Source organism: Rattus norvegicus, chromosome 18 (assembly GCF_021556685.1).
Source record: "Rattus norvegicus strain SHRSP/BbbUtx chromosome 18, alternate assembly SHRSP_T2T, whole genome shotgun sequence".
Classification (NCBI taxonomy): domain Eukaryota; kingdom Metazoa; phylum Chordata; class Mammalia; order Rodentia; family Muridae; genus Rattus; species Rattus norvegicus.
The window spans coordinates 46581620-46608853 of record NC_141551.1 but is presented as its reverse complement, the minus strand read 5'-3'; the positions used below and the strand labels follow the sequence as shown (position 1 = coordinate 46608853).

The 27234-nt window shown below is 38.2% G+C and overlaps 1 protein-coding gene across 13 annotated transcripts in view; it reads right to left on the bottom strand.

Moving 5' to 3' along the window:
* Positions 1-27234, bottom strand: part of Prr16 (proline rich 16) — a 192162-nt gene that overhangs the window by 24471 nt on the left and 140457 nt on the right. The window contains exons 2-3 of one of the 13 annotated variants that reach the window (XM_087593111.1): positions 4362-4413; positions 2335-2553 (exon numbers count right to left, since the gene is read on the bottom strand). The gene's annotated coding sequence lies outside the window, so the exon portion shown is untranslated. 13 annotated transcript variants of the gene reach the window in all.

The following is a 27234-nucleotide window of genomic DNA, read 5'->3' as shown; positions in this document are numbered from 1 at the left end:
ATATCGCATTCTTTCCATATGTAATGCTCTCTGAGCTGCTCATTAAAGGCAGAACAAAGCTCTTTGAGGAATATAGACAGACAGACCCACATGGACACAGATACACATAGAGAGAGACAAACATGAAGACACACACAGTCACACTGTAGACAGACACACAGGGCACATACAAGTACAGACACTGGGAAAGACTCACAAGACAGAACCCTTCAAGTAAGCAAAGATTGAGACATGTTCAGTAGCAGGGTAGCAAAGGACTCAAATCTTGATTTGTTCTTGGTTAAGTGACTTTCCGGGGGAAGTGCTTTTATTTCTTTTTCCTATTGTAATATGAATGTATTATTGGGATTTTGGCATTAACCACTAATTTATTTAATCCACAAAAATATTGATTGTCATCTTAGAGGATCAAGAATCAGACAAAACTATGAGACAAAACTCTATGAGTTATTTTGTCTTGTCTATGAAACAAGACAAAAATCAGCATGCTTCTGAGTGATTTTCTTGATTAGGTTAACCTCAGGCTTTGGGGTATTACCATCTGCAGTGTGAAGAATTGTCTTGGTTGGGGTAATTGAGGTGGCATGAGCCATGCTAAAGTTGAGCAGCACATCTGAGTGGGTCTGTCTATTGGACTACATAAAAAAGACATGGCTACCAAAGTACAAGTGATGAACAGTCTCTGATTACTAATTATATATGCAATATGACCAGCTCCCCAAGCTCCTTTGGCAACCAGGAATTCTCTACCAAGTTAGAAACTACCCTTGAGCCAATGGCATAAACCCTTTCTTCTCTAAGTTGCTTTAGCATCACAGATACATGTAAAGTAACTAAGATCCCTTTGTTTCTTTATTTTGCTTTGTCAAGTATTTTGGTAAGTGCCATCTGGAATGCGAGGCATCTGGTGGCAACCATCAACTCTGCTGTAAAACAGATGGGAAGCATGGGATTCTGGGACTAGTTAGGGTTTCAGCAGACTGGTACTGATTCCCAGATATTTCTTATTAATTTGAACCCCTTTTACCACAGCTATCCAAGAAATTAGGACTGATAAATACCAGGATTTTTGAGAATATCTTGTAGCCAAGAGTGACCTTAAGTTTCTGATAATCCTGATGTATCTCACATATGGGTAGTATAGGTTTACACCACCATGCCCAGCTTATAATATAAATCTTAATCTCTGTCTCTCTGTCTCTCTCTGTCTCTCTGTCTCTTCCTCCTTCTCTTTTTTCCTCCCTTCCTTTTTCTTCCCTCTCTCCCTCTTTTCCCTTCCTACCCTCCTTCTCTCTCTTACACATATGTTTGAAGTTTGAAGTGATTATAAGCACTCAATGCTAATGAGTGAATATACACATTACAAAGAAAGGAAACATTTACTTTTATTAAGACTTATTTATCCATCATCACGCAGAGAGAGTTAATATAATAAGAAAGAAATATAACAGGAGGAGGCTAGAATTCATAAGCTTTATCTATTATTTTTTCCTCTCCAAGGACTAACATTCTGCAAGGCATTACATGATAAATATTATCATTGACATTCACAAGATAATGGACACATATGTTCTTTAAAATCTATATATTTAGTCATTTAGCATGTCTTGAAATTTATACATTGTTTCTGATAAATGCCTTCTACTACTTTTTTCTTCCTTTTTCTGATACCTGGGAATTTGGTAATAGATGTTCTTGGTTGAATACAACATTATTATTATTATAATTATTTGAGACAGGATCCCATGATGTAGACTTTGATAGCTTAGAAACCAGGTAGACACAGGGGACCTCAAATTCACAGAGATCTTCCTGAGTCTGCCTTCTTACTCCCAAGAGCTAGGATTAAAACATGTGTGACCGTGTTTCTCTGGTTGAGTGAAGAAAATGGAATGCAGGCAATCTTAAGCTTTAAGGTATCCCACCCACTATTACCTTTTGCCTGAGGTAGTAGTTATGCTATTTATTTATGTATAATACACCTTTTGAGGCCAAATATTATGCTTCAAGTGGTCAAGTAGTTTGCAGTGTGATAGAGAAAACAAAAACACTAAGAAGTTTTATTTTCCCCAATGAGTCCATCAGCTAATTTCACATGCAAAGATCCAAATGCTGAAGGGGATGATAGTTTAGTTAGATTCAGAGGTCAGAGTAAGAGGCATATAAACAAGGAAGATGCATAATTTCTTCTCCTCTCAATTAGAAGTTCTTGCAGGACAGTGTGAACCGTGTACTTTGTTGTCTCAGATGTTCCCTTCCTCCCTCATGACTTCATTCTATGGAGTAGATGGAAAATGTTTCCAAGCAAAGATAATATCCATGAGCTGAACTTACCTTCCACTAGCTGGATCCAAGTGATACTTGTCATTTTTTAAAAAAAGGTTGACAAAAGTACCCCTGGAGGAAGGCACCCAGAGATTTTTTTATTGAGATAGGACGAGAATATCAACAGATTCCTTTATAGTCTTGCCTCAGGATTTAGGTTTCTCTAGTTCTTAGTGGTCAGCAAAAGATTCTCCAACTGGCTTCTTTAATTCAGAAAGGCCATTTCTGCTGAAAGGAGAAGAAAGCCAAGTAAGGAGTGATGTGTCCTGTGCAAGAAGCAGCACATGACTGTGAGGAGAACTTGTTAGGTCTGTTCATGAGGAACAAGGGAGAGAGCCTCAGCACCGATGTTATTAGAAATCTGCACACTTTGTGTATAACATTTCATTCAATTCCAGGAGTTTAAATTTCTCCCTGGACTCCAATTTTCATTTAGTGGTGTGTTGGGTCTCTTCCATGAGTGTGCGATATTCTCTCATTCTATGCTTGTTCATCTCCAGCTTAGTCCTTTGTGGTAGGGTAATACGTAGGAAGTTATTTCAATTTTACTCTATTTGTCAAGACTTGTTTTATGTAGTGCATGGTTGATTATGCAAAAAACTATGAGATGTAGTCTATGTACTATGGTGTAGTCTTTAGTGATTGGGATAAATGTTCTGTAGATACCTATTCAGTACACTGAATATATGATGTCACATAGCTCAAGAGTTTCTTATTAACGGTTTATATGTATGACATATCTATTGGTGAGAGTGGAATACTTAAGTCACCCACTCTACCACTCTGTTGGGGTCAATTTGATTTTTAGATCTAATATTGTTTTATAAACTAGCTGTCCCTGTGCTTATCCACAAATATTTAGAATTTTAGTATTCCATTGCTGAATTTTTTTCCCTTTTGTGTTTAAAATGTCCTTCCAAATCTCTTCAAACTTGTTTTAGTTTAAGTCTATTTTATCAGATATTAGAATAAATATATCTCTTTTTTAACTGTTACATTTGCTGGGAATAACTTTTCCATTGCCTTACCCAAAAGTGAATTTTGTCCGTGATGGTAAGGTATCTTAGAGGAAGCAGAAAGCCAAATTTCAACTCCAATATATTAATATATGTCCATTTAAGGATGAATTTAAAATATTAATATTAGGTGTTAATAAAGAGTATTTATTAATTCCTGTCATTTTGCTACTATGATATTTTTTCTAAGACTTATTTGCCTAACCTTTCTGGGATTATATACTATTTGTGTAGTCTTGTGTATGTTTAAACAATACTTCATACTAATATTTCTACATCATTGCTTACATAGCTTTGACATCAAATAACCATTTTATACTGTAACATGTTGTAGTATTTATTGAATTATTGAGAAGAGTATAGAGTTGTCATATGCCTCTCAGACTACTTCTCTTGTTTTTCACATCTTATAATAATAATGGTGCATTTATAAAAATTAACGAATCAATATGATATAGGAAGTTAATGTTCACTCTTTACAGCTATTTCCTCATCATTCACTTAACATCTTATTGTTACAGTAGGATTCTAACTAAAACAATGGCAAAGTGTGTGTGTATGTGTGTGAGTGTGTGTGTGAGTGTGTGTGTGTGTGTGTGTGTGTGTGTGTGTTGACCATTTTGCATCCATGGATGTTCTAGGTTGTAATTTGTGGAGGTAAAGGAGAATTCTCAACCCATATCAAAAACATTTATTATCAATTTGACTTATGTGTGTGTGTGTATGTGTGTGTGTGTGCGCTTGTGTGTGTGTGAGTGTGTGTATGTGAGTGTCTGTGTGTGTGAGTGGGTGTGTGTGTGTAAGTGTGTGTGTGAGTGGCTGTGTGTGAGTGGGTGTGTGTGAGTGTGTGAGTGTGTGTGTGAGTGTGTGTGTGTGTGTGTGTGTGTGTGTGTGTGTGTGTTGACCATTTTGCATCCATGGATGTTCTAGGTTGTAATTTGTGAAGGTAAAAGAGAATTCTCAACCCATATCAAAAACATTTATTATCAATTTGACTTATGTTTGGTAATCTGGACTCACCTAGCCTCTTCAATGTTAAATTACATTCCATCCACTTCCCTCTTTTTTCTTGCTATAAAAATATTAGAAGAAAGTAGTAAGTACTGGAAAATAGTGAGCTTACATTACTCAGAAGTATAATGTCAGAATTACTACATTCTACATCTATACATAGAATATAAATTCAGAAAACAGGAGACATCATTATAAATAGACTTTGTCAAAGAATCATGTAAATTGGCTGTCAGCTGGTTAAAGTGGCACTTGATTCAGCCTACATGCATAGAAATAGTTGCACACCATACCCACACAAAGCAAAGTGAAGCACTAAAAAAAGAATGAAGTTACTCAAGTATAAAACTCAGTAGAAATGTGGATTATCCTAAATTTGGGTGGTTTAATTCTTTACTTTTCACTAGAATAACAAGACCTACATTCGGAGTTTCTCAGGACAATTTCTACAAATAAGTATGATGGAATACTAAGTGTGATATCACAAATAAAGTATGCTTACACCTTGTGTCATGAAGTTACACAGATTATATTATTTACACTAACATACAGTACCTTCTAAAACAGAGAATCAATAAGCAAATAATAACTATCATTTTAACTCATAAGAAAATAAATAGAACCCCCAGTGAACTAGTCTATGGGGGGAGGGCGGCAATGGGGGGAGGGTTGGGAGGGGAACACCCATAAGGAAGGGGAGGGGGGAGGGGGATGTTTGCCCGGAAACCGAGAAAGGGAATAACACTCGAAACATATATAAGAAATACTCAAGTTAATAAAAAAAATGGGGTTCAGAGCTAAACAAAGAATTCACAGCTGAGGAATGCCGAATGACTGAGAAACACCTAAAGAAATGTTCAACATCTTTAGTCATAAGGGAAATGCAAATCAAAACAACCCTGAGATTTCACCTCACACCAGTGAGAATGGCTAAGATCAAAAACTCAGGTGACAGCAGATGCTGGTGAGGATGTGGAGAAAGAGGAACACTCCTCCATTGTTGGTGGGATTGCAGACTGGTAAAACCATTCTGGAAATCAGTCTGGAGGTTCCTCAGAAAATTGGACATTGAACTGCCTGAGGATCCAGCTATACCTCTCTTGGGCATATACCCAAAAGATGCCTCAACATATAAAAGAGACACGTGCTCCACTATGTTCATCGCAGCCTTATTTATAATAGCCAGAAAATGGAAAGAACCCAGATGCCCTTCAACAGAGGAATGGATACAGAAAATGTGGTACATCTACACAATGGAATATTACTCAGCTATCAAAAACAACGAGTTTATGAAATTCGTAGGCAAATGGTTGGAACTGGAAAATATCATCCTGAGTGAGCTAACCCAATCACAGAAAGACATACATGGTATGCACTCATTGATAAGTGGCTATTAGCCCAAATGCTTGAATTACCCTAGATCCCTAGAACAAACGAAACTCAAGAGGGATGATCAAAAGGTGAATGCTTCACTCCTTCTTTAAATGAGGAAAAAGAATACCCTTGGCAGGGAAGGGAGAGGCAAAGATTAAAACAGAGACTGAAGGAACACCCATTCAGAGCCTGCCCCACATGTGGCCCATACATATAGAGCCACCCAACTAGACAAGATGGATGAAGCAAAGAAGTGCAGACCGACAGGAGCCGGATGTAGATTGCTCCTGAGAGACACAGCCAGAATACAGCAAATACAGAGGCGAATGCCAGCAGCAAACCACTGAACTTAGAATAGGACCCCCGTTGAAGGAATCAGAGAAAGAACTGGAAGAGCTTGAAGGGGCTCGAGACCCCATATGTACAACAATGCCAAGCAACCAGAGCTTCCAGGGACTAAGCCACTACCTAAAGACTATACATGGACTGACCCTGGACTCTGACCCCATAGGTAGCAATGAATATCCTAGTAAGAGCACCAGTGGAAGGGGAAGCCCTGGGTCCTGCTAAGATTGAACCCCCAGTGAACTAGACTATGGGGGGAGGGCGGCAATGGGGGGAGGGTTGGGAGGGGAACACCCATAAGGAAGGGGAGGGGAGAGGGGGATGTTTGCCCGGAAACCGGGAAAGGGAATAACACTTGAAATGTATATAAGAAATACTCAAGTTAATAAAAAAAAAAGAAAATAAATATTTCTAAATACAGTGGAAAATATGAATGACATATGACTTAATTTTTATCTCATAATAAATGTAAAATATTTTTAATTTGGCTGCCAAGAAATATTATATTTTTCAATATATTACATTTCAAATTAAAATCTGTTCATTTTGATCAACATTCTAAATGACTATAAGCAAAGGTTATCATGCTCACTTTATGCTTAATATTAGCTGCCTTCCTCTAGTACAAACTGTAGTAAACATATGAACCCAGCTAAGTCAAAAATCCTCTGCAGGCAGGAGCCTTGGAAATGACAGTGGTCATCAAATGCATATTCTGCTATCTTCATTCATCCCTGAAGCAAAACGACTCTTGATCTTTCTGCTAAGAATGAATCACACAGGCTGCTCTGAGTGTCATAAATCACAAATCTGGAGGAAAATGTAAATTAGCACGAATTCCAGTGCAACCTTTGTAGAAAACCCCAACCCACTAAAGCTCCATTATGTTAAAGCACAGACTGACACTAGAGTGTAGGCGCTCTGCACTGAAATTGAGTTAAATGCGCCCCTCCTTGTTTATTGCCTACGTGACATAAATTGTTTCTTTGACGCCCATTGAGTCATATATAGGAAAATCCTCATACTAGATCTCAGGAGCTAATGGTTTAACTTTCTCGATTTGGTAATTCATTATTTATTTTAAAGCCATTATTAAAATTTAAATTCTATAAACATAACTGATCATAGTAAAATTGTTAATAAGTATATAAAACTATTCTCTTACAGGTTTGAGGCAGGTCTGGACTGTATGAAGCCCTGTCTTACTCCATGCCCACACCAAAACTCTTATATTAGAATAGTTCTGATATTTCTTTCACTCTGCAGCCTCTGCCTTATTTTATGCTTAGAATTAATAAATTCCTAGCAGGTTAAAAAAACTATTCTCTTTCATTTAGTTTTGAGAGAATGGGGCTCATTCTCACACTGTAGCTCAGGTTGGTATTGCACTAACCACACACGTATCCCAGGCTGACCTCAAATTCAGCATTCTCCTACCTCTCACCCTCCTTGATTTTGGGGAATACAGGCATGAAAAACTATGGCCCATAATGTGTGATCCAGGATGGTTTGGTAATTGTAAGCATTCTATCTCATTCTCTTTAGAATAGATAAGTCATTTTTTAAAAAATTCTTTACTCTTCTTTATTTTGCTGATGACACAGCTATGTTAAAATTTGGTATAGTGCTAGTATTGGGGCCTCAGGCATCTTCTTCAAATTCACATTGAGTGACAAAGTCAATACCTTGAAATTAGCAATGTATACAGTAGTTCATCTTGAAAATAGGCAAATATTATAAAACAGGGTTCTACCTTCTAATTCTCACTCTCCCAAAGTCAGCTATTACCAGTGCACCAGTGATCAATTTCATATTATTCCACTTTGCTAATTAATACTCATTGTTATTTGGAAAACAACTATCTTTCAGAAAGAAAATTTCTAGACTGCACAGAACAACTTCTGAATAAAATAGAAGCCATAAGAACATATTCATGCTAAAATAAAATGAGTTTGATCTTGTCTATGCTACTTTCTACACTGGTAACAAAACCTATCAAATCATTATTCACATTTTAAATGGTTATATCCTACATTATAGAGCTGCTTAAAGTATTGGTGTTTACTTGGGGATGGACTTTGCATATCACAATGCTGACCTGATAGATACAAAAGAGGAAATGACTGATATGAGGGTAAAACCCACATTTTGATTGGATTTGATGCCTCCTCTATGGGAAGATGTCTCATGCCTGGTACTGTATACTGGTGAGACATCCATGACTAGGGTGTTCATAGCCCCTACAGTAGAACCTGATATTTTATTTTTGCTTAAAGGTCAAGTTTTCAAACTGACTTAGGTATTCATGTTTATACCCATACACTTAGACTTAGGTTGCTCACAAACTAGGTCACAGAAACATCTTTTAGCCTTGAAGGGTATTTAATTTACAGATGCATAAATGCTAATAGTGCTGAGAATAGGAGACTGAGTGCTCAGTCCTAAATAGTACTCAGCCTGAAATGGGACATCTTTGTTAACTACCCATCTACCTCACTGACAAGAATAATTGTGGAAGAGATAACAAAAAGAATTTGAGAGTCATAGAATGAGGGGTGTGTGGAATTCTATCTTCTAGAAATATTGTGTTTATTACATTCATGAATTCATGGCAACTGTGCTTACTTGCACAGAACTTATACAAAATCAAGCTAGTAGAATTCCCTGTAGATAAAAAAGGTGCTTTCTAGGCTATATGCATTTCTGAAGCTCATTGGCAGCTACTAAATGAGAGAATCATTCCTTTTGGGGTGATAAAACCATAGGTAAATTTTCTATGTTTCAGTGGATGGACTGACACCCATTTTTGTATGAGAAACATTTATTGGATAAAAATAGGAGGCAGAGGATATGGAGTAGAAGGTAGAGGAGGAGGAAAAGGAGAAAAAAAGAAATAGTAGAAGAGGAAGAGAAGAAAAAGAGGAAGAGGAGGAAAAGAGGAAGAGGAGAAAGAGGAGGAAAAGAAGAGGAAGAAGAGAAAAAGAAAAAAGAGGAAGAAGAGGAGGAGGAGAAGAAAGAAGAATTAGTAAAAGAAGAAGAATTAGAAAAAGAAAAAGAAGTCTACAGCAATAAGAAGTTGATAGGGAGATGATAGAAATGTGTTAGCAAGATTATGGAGGGAGTTGGAGGGTGAATGGGTGTAGATATGATCATATTTTTATATAGATGGACAAATTTCTTGAGAACAAAATGATACTATTATTTATAAGGAAAATTAAAGAGAAAGTTATATTAATAAAAAGTAAGTGAAAAACATGTAACTACTGATAAATAAACAAGCTGCTACTTAAAGCTGTGTATATAGTATGCATTGGCTGTATGTAGAGAATGTAACTGTATTTACAATATGATACCATTATAAAAATAGAAATTATGGATGGAAATTCCCTCATGAGTTTAGTGCAGATCAACCTTTTTCTTAGCTCTACCTGTCTATTTACTTTGAGTATTAGCATGTCAAAGCATCTCAAGAGTTCATCATACAAAAAAACTAAATAAATATAGTTAGTATTTATCCTTAAGACCTATATTTTCTCTGATGGTCCAATTTCAGTTAATAAATAACTCATTCCTCTACAAACACTAGCAATGTATAGGCTGTGGGTTAAATTTAGTGGTAAGAAGCTTGCTAAACACATTGATAGCTTTTGGGTCAATTGCCAATACTGCCAAAAAAAATCATAAAAAATTGAAGGAAAATCACTCAATAAAGAAGTTTCTTTTACAACACACAGAAACCATTGCAGAAAACCACAACAGGCCATAATATAAAAATTAATGAATCCTGGAGAACTTAGCTCTGTGGATAAACTTACAGCGCAACTCCTGCACATCAGGGAATACTGCAGATAATGGTTGGAAAGATTGTAAGAGTCAGAGGACCAGGAATTCTACTGTACCCATGACACTTCAATAATATGGCTGCCTAAACAGGACATTATCAACGGTGATATCAACAGACATGTTTACACGAAAGTAGAGAATCTAATGGAGTTCTTGCCTAGGCAAATTAATCATGTCTGAGAAAGGGAAATGCCTCTCCCAGAGTTAACACTGCAAACTGACTATCCAATACAAAGTGGCCAGCCCTGAAATAATATACACACTAGAAAGGACTCAGTTCATTGTAATATATATATATATATATATATATATATATATATATATATATATGTGTGTGTGTGTGTGTGTGTGTGTGTGTGTGTGTGTGTGTGTATCTGTATATATGTATTATACAAAGAGGCCATCAATTTGAGAGTCATAGAACGGATAAGCATGGGAGAGGATCAAGATGGGGCTTAGAGGGTTGTGGAGAGGATAAGAGGGAAAGAAATGATATAATTATAGTTCAATTTTAAATTGTAGTAGGTCATTTGCACTCAATCTCTGAAGCATACTTATTTAAACACTTATCACCATTTCTCTAATGGTATACATACAAAAACACATACATACTTACATACATACATATATACAGACATACACCACCATTAAATCTCTTTTCTTGAAATAGTCCTTAAGCATATTTATCTATATCTGAAATATCTTGTCTTATTCTTGAAAGAAAGATGGAAAATTGGATGACATCATAAAGTCCATTTCCGGAATATAAATACACAGAAGGGCCAAGACCCGTATCAGGAAACAGCCAAATGATTACTGGGCAAAATGTGCCAGGAAAATCCAGTATTTCCTGTTTCAAATGTCTCATTTAGTGGTCTTTCTTCCCTGTCTTTCTCTTCTTAATTTCAGATTTCTTTTGAGATAGTGAAAGAATTAGGTAATTTCAGAATAAAGCTAATACAGTTTTAATTACTCTTTGTGTTCATAATATAAAATTCCCAACACAGTATTTCACACCATGACTCTGGACCCTGAAATTGTCTATCCACCAAAAATAAATAAAACACAGATTTTTCTTAATACAACATGGCCTGTACAGCTCAGATTCTCTGAAAAAATAATACAAAATGTAGTTCTAGCTACTACTACCTCCAGTTCTGTTACTGTGCTACTTTGAGTGTTCCAGCTGCTACTCCTTGATTTTCTGCTTATACTAAAGTCAGTGCATGGAAATGGTGTACATACATACACATAAGCATACACATATCAAATAAATATTTTATATTTTTATCATAATTCTCATCAATAATATTTATAATTGATTTATTGAAGTTGTGTTTCTTGACTAATCCTGAATCATTATACCCTTTCAACTGCCGACACCATTCTTTCCCTTGTAGGGTCTTTGACACACATCATAGTAAAGTTGTTAAAACTAGAGCAGTATACTTAGCATATTGGTGTTCAATATGAAATATTGAGGTCTTCTTAATGACTGCCATTGAAATTTCATACTATGTGCCATTACCCCCAGCACTAACTTTTTTTTTTCTACTCTTGCCTAAACATACAAGAAAGTATCTGAGCTTTCTTGAGATGGCAATGTTAATGGTACTCCTGTGTTTGGAACTCCTGTGTGTGGAGTGCCCTACTCTTGCCTGTGAAGAGTCAGCAGATCTTATAAGGATTCTCAGTCACTCTTGGATTATATTTAAAAAGAAGGTACATAAATCAAAGAGAGGGTCAGTGTGCCTGAGCTTCTGAGAATCCAACATAATGTCAAGAGCTGAAAAGAATGTTTGCTGTTAGGATGATTGTTATGATGGGCAAGTTAGATGTAATGTGACAAATGCATATAAATGTTTTCACGTATTCTTTATCTATCCATCTTATCCAAAAGGACTAAAGTTATATTTCTCATCATTAAACATAGCATTTGTATATTTCAATGACAGTAGTTCTATTTGCAAATTTTTGTTGTGTATATATTCATAATAACATATATACACCTATTACAGCTTGATTCATCTTTCCAGTTCATGGATTATAGGTTAGCACTATATCAATCACCTCTCATATAATTAGTCTAATTTATTGTGGTATACACACTGGGTAGTGAGACGTAGAGGGGTGCTGCTGTTCTGTGCTCAGGGTATTATCCTTTGTATAAGAGACATAACTACGTGAGTATGCCATATATATTGACATTTAATATCCTGTATTGATAAGCACTGTAGGTAATTAGATACTAGGGTGAACACAATACAAACCCAACCATGACACGATGCAGCAAAAGAACAATGAACCTGTGCAGTTCTAATTACTGCAAGTCGCATGTGCCCGAAATACTAAGGTACTTGGTAAATGGCTTTAATGTATTCACTCTTGATAAAATCACTCATTTGCAGGAAATACACAAATGTTGTACCTTAATTGCAAGCACTGTGAAGGTGAAGGGTAGGTCCTTTCCTGTTCATTCTTTCTAGAATATCTAGAATAAACTCTGTTCATATTAGGTGTTTAGGAAATAGTAGTTAAGGGAAAAGAAAAATTGAATTTGCACTTGAAACAAAATAATATTCTATTGCATTCATGATGTAGCTGTAAATGGATTTAAAGCCTCCATTCTGTTGAAATATGTCTCTTAGGAGACTGAGATACAAAAGTTGAGCATTTAAGATGACATAAAGAAACAGAGAGGGAATTGATTTCAATTTTTCTAATTGTTAGTAACAGTAAATATTAGTATATTGTTCTGTAACATTGTCTAAATAGAATCCCGTCCTCAGCAGTTTTGAGAATTAAGAAACTACAGGTGTGAGAGAAGTTGTAAAACACTAACTCTTCTCAGAGATCATAGAAATATAAATGTTGGCAGAGCACCTTCTGCAGAGGGAGTCCTGGGGCATTTGATTGACTCCACTTTGGCTCTGGATAAAGTAAGTAGTTGCACACATGAATCTCTCTACTGTAAATGAACGTTGGGTAAGAACGTTTTTTCATCAGCGTTCTCATTTTCCATTATTTCAATTACCATGTGATTTGTGACCTCATAGTATAAACCACCTGACCTACATAAAACAGCGACATTAATTCACTGCATTAAATACTCTCCGTGTCAGTTCTCAGGCACCATCCACTCCTCTATGAAAGGAACTGAAACATTTTTCTAAGTGTCTGGTCAAATGAAGAATTGGGACTGCACATCTCTTAAAATAATGTTAGGAATTTCACTCTTCAATTTAAGAGATTATGAAATATATATAGTTAAAAGGCATGATTAAGATAAAATAGAAGCATGGTTTGATTTTTTATTGACTTGGGTTGAAAGGCAATGGCTAGTCATAAAATATTCTGAAAAGCCTGCTTTCACTTCTTGTCTTAATCCTCACCATCTTTCTTTCAAATATTAAATCCCATTGGGTCTTTCTTTAAGTATTGAACCAAATTAAACATATTTATTTCATAATCAATGTCTGACATTTTTATTAGCCAAAAGCATTCCGTTGTGTTTATTCCCCGTCAGCAGCCCTGCCAGTGCATCATTAAAAAAAAAATCATACTCTCTCCATTGAAATAAAACAATAGAAATATCAGTCAATATTTATTGATTGTTTACCTCATGGTGAAAGTGAAACTAATAGTTCATAGTACTATCTGCATTACTTTTTGCCTCTGAGGTAATGGTGGTCATTCCTCCTGAAATGGGCATGGGCTATTAAACTTGCCTAACTGATGGATCAGCTCTTACTGTTATAAACACGTTCAAGATCTAAGAACAATTAGTCCAAGGCAATCCTGGACTACCAAGTTCCCCAGGTTTCCAAACTCCCTATGTAGGGATGAAATTACATACTGTTTATAGGAAAGATAATTAGTCCTTCTGAGACTTTCAGGCCATACTTAGTGACATTTACAAGGTTTCAAGCCATACATTAGGCAAAACCCTTAATAAGTTTCATATTTGAGGACCAGAATAAAGGATTCTTGCCATCCTCCATGATTCTCATATATATATATATATACATATATATATATATTATTCATGATAATTAGATAGTCAAGGTTGTGACTATGTCTTGGTCTCTGCAAAATGGTAAACACTGGGACCTTCAGTACAGCCCTTAAGGTTATGGGAAAGAGTTCTAAATACATAGGTTTAAAAATATATAATTTCTCAACTATGCAAAATACAAGGATGCAGTATGAGTTGTAAGAGAGGCTTCACAAATCTAAAACAGTAAAAACAGTCCCATGGTAAGGTAACTTGTTAGAAAATATTAAGGAAAGAGATAAAAGAGCTTTAGGGGCTGGTGATCACAAGAGATCCCAATCAGCTAAGTGTTTGTTTGTTTGTTTGTTTGTTTGTTTGTTTGTTTTTTGGGTTTTTTCTGTCATTTATGCTTACAAAGACAGATAAATTTGTGTGTTGAGGATCAGCCTAGAACAGAGAAAGGTCAGGTCCAGGTGTGGTAGAAATGGTAATTTCAGGCCAGGGTCTTACCCAGCTAGCTCATCTTCTGTGCTTGAAAAAAGACAGACAGATCCCTGAATTCTTTTGTTAAAATATGTATGCTAGCTCTCTCCTAAGAATCAAAGAGCTGGGGGTCATAGGATATTGATTCATAAGATAATCAATAGGAAAACCTGAAGTAAATGACTGGCTTGGTATGTAAAATAAAAGGCTGGACTTGTGTACTGCAGGAGATGAGCTATCCAGAGAACTTTTAGAATAGCAAGCAAGCAGATCATAGAGAAATCTCCAGAGAGAAAGCAGAACATAGAAGCAGTCTGGAAAAGCTGGATCAAGCAGAATATTGGTCGTCAACTTGGATCCAGTACTTGACTTGAGTCTGTGTGTGTGTGTGTGTGTGTGTGTGTGTGTATGTGTGTGAGTGTGTACGTGTGTATGTGTGTGTACGTGTGTATGTGTGTGTATGTGTGTGTGTGTATGTGTGTACGTGTGTATGTGTGTGTGTGTGTGTGTGTGTATTCCCAGATACCCTTTTTCTCTGACCCCCCATTATGCCAAGGCTGTTTTAAAAGTCATTTTATCATATATATTGCAATCTTAGTATCACGTCATATGTACACACTTTTGAGCACTGTGAAGTAACGGTACCACTAGAGCATTCCATTTTTACCATATTTATTTTCTTCAGTATTTTTAATTTCTAATTTCTAAGACTGTTATTTGAGTGTCTCCCAAAAGTAAGGCAATTATGGGTTGTGGTCAGGTGATCACAGTAGACTCTTATACAGAACACAAATTGTGAGTTGGCTCAAGATTCAAAACATTCTTTTCAAATATCTCAGAATGACTAAGAACAAATAAATAAGAAAAGAAATTGAAAATTATAGATTCAAATGATCGATCTCAAGTTGTTAGATGTTGGAAACTTAAAAAAATTATGTATATTGTTGCTTTCAATTTTAAGGGTCTGAAAATCACTGAAGGAAGACCCCCGACTCAGATGGTATGAAAAACAAAGAGCATTTATTCTGAGGAAGCAGCCAGCATGGGGGGGTGTCAACCATTCTCCAAAATGGTGACCTCAGATAAAGGTCTACAGGCCTTCCTTTAGGGAACCAGGAAAACACTCTAGAAGGATTAGGTCATCTAAAAGTGCATTGGTGGGTCATAGGCTGTCAAGGTGATCAGTGATCTGCATTTCCTTGGCATGAACTTTCAAGCATGAGATGAAATAGGGGAGTCCAGCACAGATGGCCCATTCTGAGATAAGGTATTTCCCCATTTTTGTGGTTATCCTCAGGCTGTTCTTTGGGGGAGATTTTATGATCTTGTTCTGGTTTTATGGTCTGTTCCTTGAGCTGGTGTCTTATGACCTAGTTTCTGACACTGGTGCCTTACAGACATTTTGAAATCATGCGTGGCCCTTAAATGGAGAGAAATGGCGTTTATACTGTCCTTTTGCAATCACTTTATTAACAATAAATACCATGTTTGAATTTTTACATATTTAAGCATTAAGTACCATAATATACAATATTTTAACTGATATATTTATCTAACAAATGAAGTTCACCCTCAGTTTAATAATTTTTGGTGAAAACTAATTATGTATTTATGTGTCAAATATTCTTTATTGATTTATTGGAGGCAGGATGACTATACAAGGTACAGAGAAATTAAAATAAAGGCATGATAGCTGACTAGAGTCAGTATCTTAGAGAAAAAGATGTTTGAAATGACTTGTAAAGCAACATGTGGCAGAAGTTAGGATAGGAACACAAGAGTGTGTAGTAAAGAAGCCCCCACAGTGTACACGGGCAACAGCAAGGCACCTGTCAAGTAGAGATGATATTGTCAGGGCTGTCAGCAATGAGATGCTAGTAGGCTGCCACGCTCAGGGTTCTTGTCTATAGTGTGAAGTATTGTCACATGATAAGTCCACTAGAAACGACCATACAGATACTCTTTTCTTCCTTCCTTCCTTCTTTCTTCCTTTCCCTCCTCCCTTTCTCTCTCTCTCTCTCTCTCTCTCTCTCTCTCTCTCTCTCTCTCTCTCTCTCTCTCTCTCTCTTCTCTTCCTCCATTTAGTTTTATTTATTTTTACATTCTGACCACAGGTTCTCCTTCCTCCTCTCCTCTCATTCTGCCTATGGAGGTCAGAGCATGTAATTCTCCTCTATTTCTCTTCAGAAAGGGATGGACTGAATGGATATCAACCAGCCATGTTATATTAAGTTGGAGTAAGACTACTTCTCTTCTGTAAAAGCTACAAGAAGTTAACACCATAGAGGGAAAGGGTACCAAAAGCCGGCCACAGTGGCAACTCCTGTTCCTACTGTTAGAAATCTCACATGAAAATGAAGCTGTATATAATATATGAATGTAGAGCCTAGGTCAGTCCATGCAGGTCCTCTGGTTGGTTGTTCAGGATCTGTCTGGCTATCCCTATAGGCTCAGGTTGGTTGATTCTATGAGTCTTCTTGGAAACAAAGACTTTATTACTATAGCTGTACAGGTAACTTGTTCAAATCAGGGAGCCCCAAGCCTTACATCTATTTGCCTTTCATGCACAAAAACCATATCCTAGTTAGCAGTTAGTACATTTAGGGACTCTTACTCAGGGACTTTTCTAGAATTATGGCTTAGATCTTGACTACCATTTTGACAGGTATGAGGACCTGTGTGCTGGATTTTTATGTCAGAATGGTGCCTCTGACATGGCATCAGTCATACAAAAGTCTCTTACAGTAGGAAACTCAACAATGGACAGAGCAAGTCATCTCTAGGGTGTGTCAGAGACCTGGAATGGAGTGGGAGAGAATCTATGGGGGTGACTTTAGCTGAGACTCCTAGTAGAGGATATGCTTCCTTTAACCAGGCAGGAATCCCAGGGGAGGGATAAGGACAGCAACCCACCAAGAAAACCTTCCACTCAAATTGTGTCCTGCCTCCAAATGCGTAGAGACAATGATGGAGCAGAGGCAGAGTGAACGGCCAACCAGACTGCGTCAGACTGAGACTCATGCCATGGGCAAAAAGCAATCACATACTCAGGTATGTTTGCAGTCAGGAACCTAACATGTTTGTCCTCTGAGATTCTCCACCTAATGGAAACAGATGCAAAGACTTACAGCCAAGCATTAGATGGAGCTCAGTGAGTCTTGTGAAAGAGTTGGAGGAAGGATCGAGGGACCTGAAGACGATAGGGACTCTACAAGAAGACCAACAAAAGTCAACTAACCTGGACGTGTGGTGGATCCCAGAGACTGAACCACCAAACAAAAAGTGAGGATGAGCTAGACCTAGGCCTCCCTGAACCTATGTAGCAGACCTACACTTTGGTCTGCATGTGGATCCCCCAACAACTGGAGTGGGGGCTATCCCTGAATCTATTGCCTGCCTGTGGATCCTGTTCCCCTGAGCTGGCTTGTCTGGCCTCACTGGGAGAGGATTCACATAGTTCTGTATTGGCTTGATGTGCTGGGAGTGGTGTAGCCAGAGGGTCATTTTTCTTCTCTGAGGAGAAGAGGAGGAGGAGAAGTGGAAGGAGATGTGTATGGGGAGACTGGAAGGAGAGGGGATGATACTGGGATATAAAGTAAATAAATAAACTGAGCACTTAAATAATTAATGATATATTGCACATTGGAAGTGATGGTCTTTGGTTTTGTATGAATCAGTGCTTTACAAGCAACATTCTGTGTTTCCCTGAGACTGCACTGAGGCATTTTTAGATTATGCAGCAAATTATGATGGCATACCACAAATGAAACTATTTTTTTCCACTCTAGTCAACCCTATGTAGTTGGGATGATACATGAAATATTATTTGTGGGAAGTTTCTAACTGCACATGGTCACAGAGGACAATGAGACCAGTTATTCAGGAGGTTGAGGAAAGAAGATTGCAAAAACGTGTTCAAGTACAGAATGCCCAAGATGCAGTCCACAGAACTCAAAAAGGTCAACAAGCAGAAGGGCCCAAGTGAGGATGCCTCAGTTCCTCTTGGGAGGGAGAAGAAGGCAACCACAAGGAGGGAGGGAGGGAAGGACAGGGGAGGGAAACGGGATTAGACTGAGGCAAGAGGGGAACATGATCTGGTATTGGGTGGTGGAAAATGACTGAAGCCCTGAGGGCTGGCAGAAAGAATGGAACAGTCAACCTCAGGAGGAACAAGGTTGGGAAGACCCTCTAGAATGTACCAGAGACCTGGGAAGTGAGAGACTCTTAGGACTCAAAGTGTGTGTGTGTGTGTGTGTGTGTGTGTGTGTGTGTGTGTGTGTGTGTGTCTGTGTCTGTGTGTGTGTCTGTGTGTGTATGTGTGTGTGTGTCTGTGTGTGTATGTGTGTGTGTCTGTGTGTCTGTGTGTGTCTGTGTGTGTGTGTATGTGTGTGTGTGTGTGTGTGTATGTGTGTGTGTGTTAGGGAGGGGGCATCTAGATGAAAGGCCCTACAGTGGGGAATAGGAACTTACTGAATCCACCTCCAGCAGAAAGACAGGGCATCAAGTGAGGGATGGGGTTGCTATCCCACAGTCAAAGCTCTGACCTATAGTTCTTCTGAAAGAAATGCAGGGATGGAAATGGAGAAGAGCCTGAGAATGTCTAGTAACAGGCTCAAAGTGGGATCCAGCTCAAGGGGAGGCCCCAAGACCTGACACCATTACTGAAGCTATGGGGCATTCACATAAAGGGGCCTACCATGCATGACTGCTCTCCAAAAGACCCAACAGGCAGCTAAAAGAGTCAAATGTAGATATGTGTACCCAACCAACAAACAGAAGCTGCTGACTCCTCTGGTTGAATTATGGAAAAGCTGGAGGAAGCTAAGGAGGAGGACAACCTTGTAAGAGGACCAGCAGTCTCAATTAACCTGGATTCCCGAGATCTCTCAGACACTGGATCCCCAGCCAGGCAGCATACACCAACTAAGATGAGACCTCAACAGCAGAGGACTCCCGAGTCTGGGTTCAGTCAGAGACGATGCACCTAACCCTCAAGAGACTGGAGGCCCCAGGAAGTTTAGAGGTCTGGTGTGGTGGGTAAGATGGGGATATCCATGTGGAGACAGGGGTGGTGGGGGTTAAGGGTGGGAATAGGTGGGTGGGAGGGTGGGGGGGCATGGAACCCTTGGGAGGATGGATCAAGAGGGGAATAAAATCTGGATTGTAAAAACAAAACAAAACAAACAAACAAACAAAAAAACCAGTCAGGGCAACCTAACAGATTACTATTCTATGTAAAATAAAACATATATTGGGCAGGAGATAGAGGGTACTAGAGAGATGGCTTTCCATGAGAAATATCCATGATTACATTCCTAACATTACAAATAAAAAAATAAATGATTGAATGGTTAATTCATTACATTTAATTAAGTCACTATTAGTAAAATTAGGGAGAATTTTAATATCTTCTAATGAGAAAATGATAGGATTAGATTTGCAGGCAGACAACACTTGAAAACCTCCTTGTTCTCTGATGGCCCTGACCATGATTTGTAAGGCCAGTGACCCCATCATGCAGGTGAAAAATAATAGCGTCTTGTACAGAATAAAGAATAAGGGATTGAAGAAATACTGGACAACCAAGAAAAGAGAATGGATAGGACCTGGTAATACTTTATGTGTGCTGTGTGTGAGACCAAGGAGGCTGGAGGTGTGTAGATTTCTGACTTGAGGAATCAGGCGGACAGTGTAATACACAGCACGCTATTCGATGCACTGTGCTAGGTTGTGGTTGCAGAAAGGGTTGAGGAAAAAATGGGCTAACTTTTGGGCACTGGTTTTAAAATTCCAGGGACTCCCAAATATATATATATATATATATATATATAGTCAACACAGAGAAGCTGTTAACTTTGGACAGTGGGACTAAAATCTAACTTGTACTCCTATGCCTTCAGTCTGACACTGCTTCAGCTCAACATCAGAAGTGACAGCTGCAAATGCATGATTTGTCTCAGGCATATTACCTTAGACATACAGTGACAATGTCTTATACTAGTTGTTTCCTGTTGAAGGGATGGATGGGAGATAGAACAGAAGAAAGCCCAGAGCGTTGTCCGTAACCCAGGGAAATTGTTCCACTCTTTTAAACTCTACCTGAGCATCCTTCTTGCATCAGCTCTAATTCTGGAAGAAAACTGACAATGTCACTGGGCTACTAGGGTTCTGAAGTTTAATGTACTCTAGAAAGCTGGATGCTTTAAAGACAAATGACAATACAACAACAACAACATTTCTTTTAAGAAACTACATAATACTTATGTGTCTGAGTTGTTGCTGATACTTAACAGCAGGTCATTTCTTCATTTTTTATTTGTTTTTCTCAATCATTTGTTGGCTATGGCCACCAGACCAGGTGTAGACTTTCTGACCTCTTGATGCTACAATAATTTCACAATGACACAAGCACTAATTATGTGAATTGAGAACCCCATCCCCACCATGCGTGTACCCAGAAAGAAGATGATATTCTGCCTTTGTCTCAGCCTCATGCTAAGCACGGTGAAGTTTTGCTTAGTCCCTCCTCCTAACCTGGTTTGTTCGCTGAGCTCTTCTTCCTTTACCCTGTCCCTAGAAGTTTTATTACCATAGCCTGTGCCTTACAATGGAGTTGAGAAAGTTAGCGTTTCTTTTCTATTTTTCTTTTTGTAACCTTTAAAGTAAGGAGTTCATCTATCCTCACTTAAGTTTGAAAGCACTGGAAGATATCCTGTGGGGGAAAAAATAGCAACTTATTCATATTCCAATGTGGACTCCATACCTAGAGTTCCACTCATTATCAGTTGTAGGAAATAAATTCCAATCCCTCGGCTGGGGATTTAGCTCAGTGGTAGAGCGCTTACCTAGGAAGCGCAAGGCCCTGGGTTCGGTCCCCAGCTCCGAAAAAAAAGAACCTTAAAAAAAAAAATTCCAATCCCTCAACATAGGCAATTACAGTGTATACACTCCTTTCTGGGTTCATACCATCTTAAATGCAGGTACCTCACGGGTAGTGAATTACACATCTACTCTGAAAATGACTTCCTGTTAACGCTTTCGCAAGTGTCTGGTTTATCTGTACACAGATCCAAGCGTACTCATGCCAACAACGTAAAAGCCTTGTAGAGTTTAGAGATGTGCAGGCACTGACGCTGGAGGCAAGGGGCCAGAGGAATGTCTTAAGGCAAGAAAGGAACAGAGAAGCCACTATCATTTGGGGCAGCTTTTGATTATGAGCAGATATATGCCAATTCTATAGCATGTTTCCTCTGCCTGGTTTAATCAGCTAAATTACAGAAAACATGAAACAGATAAATGTGTCATGAACGTGAAACAGAACGCTTCCTATTTACTGGAACATCCCATCTCCTCTAACCCTTTCACTAGTAAATTGACTGTAACTAAGCTTTTTTTTCATCCTGAAAATTAGAGTTCTAGAAGTTTGTAATAAATAAAAGACAAATATTCGACAATGAAAATGCATTACTTAGCTCTGAAATTATCATCAAATTTCTAATATTAGTTAATAAGTAGTCATTATGTATCATTTGGCTAAATACCAAAAAGTAATTTCCTTACAATGAGTAAATGTCATTTATTTTGCGGTTCTGAGTTAGTGAAAAGCACAGATGCTCGATTAAGCCACCAAATACTGGTATTTAAGAGAAATCTGTTGTTTTCTCATAATAGAAGCTATAAATTGTCATGATTTGAAAACTCCTAAAGCTTAACTGCATAGCTGAGATCAAAAGTTCAGTTCCATCTATGATCTATAAACCTCCAAGCCTCACAAATCACATCTTTCCTCAGGAGTGTGATTGGTCTGATCATCCCTTATGCTCAAGCCATGATTAGAAACGGAATGGCCATGTTTGACTCTTTTCTCTCTTTCTCTTTTTTCCAGGTTGAAAGAAAGGAAAATATGTGCAAAAATATTTCTAAGATAAATGTTACAGTTCAGGTCATAGTTTGGTCATATATTGGTGTATGCGTTCAGAGGTGTGTGTGTACATAGGGTATGTGTTTGTGCCTGTGTGTGAGTTTGTACGCATGTAAGAAAGACAGAGTAGAGGGATGTGTCAGTCAGAGAGTCAGGGAGAAAGAAAGTGAAAGAAGAAACAGAAAACTGGTCTGATTGATGTCTGTAGAGCCATACTAAAGACAACCAAGTTACAAATCTCAGAATGATTGAGAAAGTGAAGCCTCTCAGAGGACCTAATATGTAAGTGGTACTACAATTAAATACCATGCATGTCTGGAGTTAATTTCAGAAAATTTCAGAGCAGTGCCTGGCTCACAAAACTATTATCTTTTGAAATTATACACATCCTAAATAATAATTGATCATACACACTGCTTCGAGAACTTTGAGACAAATTAGCATTTTAAAATCCCACATTACAGGCAATACTGGTGAAGCACCCTGCCTATGAGATGATCCATACGCTTGTATGCATCACTGTGCTGTCCACAACACCAGCAGGTTCAAGGAGAATCAATGACTCTGAATAAACCCACAAGGCAAGCATCTGGAACATTTACATGTTCCTCTGCTTTTACGTGATCCTTTTCAAACCAGGACTAGACACACGTCTTTCAAAGCAAACCAACAATGACACTGCCAACTCAGGGACCTCTTCTTAAGAGAGTTCCTCTGAAAGTGTGGAACAGAATGAGTTGAAAAGCAACAAAATCTAAGAAGACACAGACAGAGAGGAAATAGATACAGGAGAAAAAGGAAATGAGGCTCAGATGCTAAATGACATTCTTTCTAACGTATTTTTCACTAAGTTCTATAGAAATGGAATCTTCTATGCTACTCTGTATAGTTACAGCTATAACCAGGCCTGTTTCTATTCCCACAATCATCAGTTTTAAATCATCAGCACATTTGATTGTACTGGTGTAAGAATGAGTTGTCTATTTTTAAAGTCAGCAAGTCTTCTCTGAAGCTTTGTGTCTTAGATATACCTTCATTGTCTGCTCATTTTATTGGCACTTGTTTCATGCTGTGAGCCAATGAAAAATGTTGAAAATCTGTTTATTAGTGTGTTGATGCTGGATTAGAGAAAGCATTTCTGAATTACTACAGAACATGAGAGATGTGTGCTTCTCAATATTTACCAGACTAGAAAGATTAGATAAGCTGAAAGTTCTCTCAAGATGTGTTTCTAGGTTTGTTCAGAAAGGAAACAGATGGTGCAGACATAGTGAGGAGGTGGAGACACCTGCATGGAACACCGAGCCTGCAACAGCTGCACCCGGAGAAAGCAAGGCAATAAAAATAAGGTAAGGTATATAAGCAAAGTTTCCGGGACTCCAGGGGGTGGAAGGGTAAAAGTCACTTCTTTCTGTCTCTCTTATTTTAATCTAAAAAATTGTTCAGGATGCTAATTATAAAGCTTCTACATCTTAACAAGTCTAAACCAGAAAACCATGAACTTGATGATCAGAAAGCTGTCAATAGCATAGACATGCCTGGCAAAGAGAGAAAATTCCAAACTTCTAAAGGGTAAGAAAATCTTGCACTAAGAATGACCAAATGCATAAGAGAACAAGCTAATGGATCTGGGGGTTTATAGAAAGCCAATAGTAATTATAGGAATTCAAGGATTGAGGATAATCAAGTGGAGAAATGGCAAAACAGCAAGTTTAAAACAACCAAAGGAATTCATTTCCCAAGAATAAGATATTACACATAAATATAAAGAAAATATAAGTGATTAAAAGTAAACTGAAGAGAAGACAATGAACCTAGATGAGAGGAAAGAGGGGAGGAAAACAGAGACAACAGAAGTAAGAAAAAAGTATTTAGGTAATGTGCTGGTCATCCCTCTATGTCTGCAAAAGGCACCTGGACCATCAACTTGAAAGGGAATAGATTCACTTCCATCTATGGCTTTGGAAATTTCAGCCCACGGACTGCTGTTCTGTTGGGGTCTCTGGGGTAGCAGGATCCCAATAGTCTATTCAGAAACACCCCTATTGACCTAACCTCCACCCACTTAAAGATTCTTTATCCTCACAGTAGCACAGAGGACAGTGGTCACAATGTTTCATGAGACAATTATTCAAACCTAAGAGAGGTGTAACGGGTTCAGTGAAGAGTGATGATGTTTCATAGATGCAGAAATACAGAGAGAAAAAGAGGGAACACGAAAGAAGGAAATAGAAAGAAGGAAAATGAAAACTCATACACTATCCATAGAGAGTATAATATCTAAAGAAAGGCAGCTGAGAACCTTCTAAATTAAATGAAAAATCTTTAGACATATAGAATGACATGATTTAAAAGTAAAATAAGCCCATAGTTATAGTCGCCAATGACCAAAGGAAAAAAATCTTGAGAACAAAGTCTGACAACTTGCTAAAGGACAGATTTATGCTGACAGCTAGTACTCAAAAGGAATGACAGAACCAGAAAGTAATGGATTAATATTTTTAAATTGTGGAGAGGAAACAACTGCCTGGCCTCTTATGCCCAGTGGTAAATCACTTCCTACACTGGACTGAAATAAGCATATCTGAAGCAACAGCTGATCCTAACTGGAGACAAAGCAAGCAGGAGAGTCCTAGGTGTGCATTAAGAATATAGATGTGGAGCCATTAGACTGTGTGGGGGAAGGGCCAGTAAAGACCCTGGAGAGCAAGTCTCTAAGTCTAAATCAGTCCTTGGTATGAGACAATCAAAGTTTCAACAACTACTTTATGATACACAAACACTACAAGTCTAAGACAGCACAACAAAGAACAGAATGAAAGCATTCTAAAGTTTCTTATTACTGTTTTTCTGGTCAATTACACTTACTGAAAATGATAAATTTTGAAATTAGAAGTATATATAGAATCCCCATGAAAGTCTCTCGAGTTGGCCAATCCCTTAGGTAAATAAATGTTTATTTCAAAGAAGTTAAAGAATTCAATTATAAAAATGGAAAGTTCTTGCCTCCAGAAATTTTTTTCTCTTTGTTCTTTTTTAATTGGATTTTTTAATTTAAATTTCAAATATTATCCTCTTTCCCAGTTTCCTGTACACAAACCCCCTATTCCATGCCTCCTCCCCCTTATTCTATGAGGATGTTCCCCAACCCAACCACCCACCCCTCCCTCCCCACCCTGGCATTCTCCTACACTAGGGGATCCAGCCTTGACAGGACCACGTGTTTCTCCTACCATTGTTGCACAACAAGACCATCCTCTGCTACATATGCAGCTGGAGCCATGGGTCTGTCCGTGTGTACATTTGGATGGTGGTTTAGTCCCTGAGAGCTCTGGTTGGTTGGTATTGTTGTTCTTAAGGGGTTGCAAGCCCCTTCAGCTCCTTCAATCCTTTCTCTAACTCCTCCAATGGGGACCTGGTTCTCAGTATAATGGTTGGCTGCAAGCATTTGCCTCTGTATTTGTCATGCTCTAGCTGAGCCTCTCAAGAAACAGCTATATCAGGATCCTGTCAGCATTCACTTCTTGGCATCAGCAATATTGTCTGGGTTTGGTGGCTGTATGTATATGGGCTGGATCCTCCAGGTGAATGGCCATTCCTTCAGCTCTGCTCCAAACTTTGTCTCCATATCTCCTTCTATGAATATTTTTGTTCCCCCTTTGAGAAGTACTGCAGCATCCTCACGTTGGTCATTTAACGGAGGGTTTGAAAGACAAAAATTCATTAGCAATACGAAGAATAAAGATCTGTTTTATTTGAGGGAAATCTAATCTCTCTTGTTCATAACTTTTATTGTTTCTTTTAAAAGCCTTTGGAGGGAAAAGTAATTCCCACCCAATGATTGCTTCCCATACTTTTGGAAGTGCAATGTAGGGCTCTGGCAAGGAACCAAAACACAAACAGAATCTATTGTTAAGCGTGGGCTCCGAGAAGTGGAGCGCATGTCTGCAGGCTAGCCAGTACATGTGCTTTACGTTAAGTCTGCCCAACTCTGCCTCATATCTGAAAAAAACTGTCCTGAAAACAAAGTACATGGAACCAGAATAACATAGTTCCTGTGCACAGCCATTTCTGAAACAGATACCCATCTTTGTTCCCTGTCTGTCAGCGTATCGATGTCTGAATTCAAAAGAAAAAAAAAAAAACAGAGTGAAAACAGGGAAATGGCAGGTGAAAAAAAAAAATCAAAGAAGCCAAGCGTGGTGTTCAACCATCCGGGAAGCAATCCATCCTCACATTCAAGGAACATAAATTCACAAGGCAAGCAAAGCAATAGAAGTGATTGTAGTGTGTATAATCCTGTTTAAGGAAGAAAATCAACCGCAGAATAAAGACAACGCAGGGAAATACTGCTGAGGTGGATAATTATTCCAAAAACAGGTAAAGTACACTGGTTAAATGAAACGAAAGGTAGCATTTCTTTCTAAATAGACTAAAAATGGAGAATTTGTGAGCCTTTTGATTTGGTTGGTCTCTTTTGTTTTGAACAGTGTTTTGTGCCTGTGAGGAATGGCCTGGGATCTAAAGTTTCTAAGTATCCATATGATTCAGAATATTCCTGAAAGAGCAGCCTGAAGCAACACCAGTGTCCAGTGACACCTGAACAGAAGGAGTGTAAGGCTGTGCCCTGCACGTTGGTGTAAGCAGGCAGGGTGATGGTCACACAAGCAGCCGCATCTTCCTAATACTTTTTAATACACCTTGAAGGCTAGGAATGAACAATGGCGCATTTGGGTACACTACTTCATTAGGGTTCATCCTTTCCTCCATCTGTCCACTCAAGATGTCTAGATGCACATTAAAGACGATCAGGGTATGTCAATCTCTGAGTCCTATTTGAAAGCTTAGTTGCATGCAGCTCCAACTTACAATAGTAAAGGGCTCTCATCGGGTGGTATCAATACAAGTGCTTGAGAACACAG